Here is a 516-nt window from a genome sequence, read left to right as displayed (position 1 = left end):
GAGCCACTTACACATGATTCTACACTAGGACTGGCCATCAGATATCTTTGCTGATGATATAAAATTTGGAAGTATCATGAATATGGCATTAATGTTAAAAGATAACTTATAAAGACAATAAGCCAGTTTCACTCATTATTATGACAGCTGATAGGTGCTGCTTTCAAAGGCTTCCAGGCGTTTGTGTGCAATCTGTGAAGGTTTTGTTTAGAACAGCCAGTCACAGACATGTCTGCCGAGTGCCAAACTCAGTGACCAATCAGAAGGGTTTAAGTTAGTCAGAATCCACTCAATACCAATCGTTCAACAAATTGTTTCAAAGAAGCTTCGCAGAATGTGTGTTTTCAGTGGGACAATCAGAAAGTAATCTGTTATTTGTGAGAGAGAAGTGTGTCAGAGGAATATCCATATGACGGAGTATACAGCTAAATTATATTACAGCTTATGTGGCCAGTTAACGTCATGTGTTCAGTTAAGTAGATATAATGAATCATCATGAGGTATAAATAAAAAAAA

The sequence above is a fragment of the Sinocyclocheilus grahami genome, unplaced genomic scaffold (assembly GCF_001515645.1).
Source record: "Sinocyclocheilus grahami isolate Dianchi unplaced genomic scaffold, SAMN03320097.WGS_v1.1 scaffold8891.1, whole genome shotgun sequence".
Classification (NCBI taxonomy): Eukaryota; Metazoa; Chordata; class Actinopteri; order Cypriniformes; family Cyprinidae; genus Sinocyclocheilus; species Sinocyclocheilus grahami.
Note: the sequence above shows the minus strand (reverse complement) of the source record.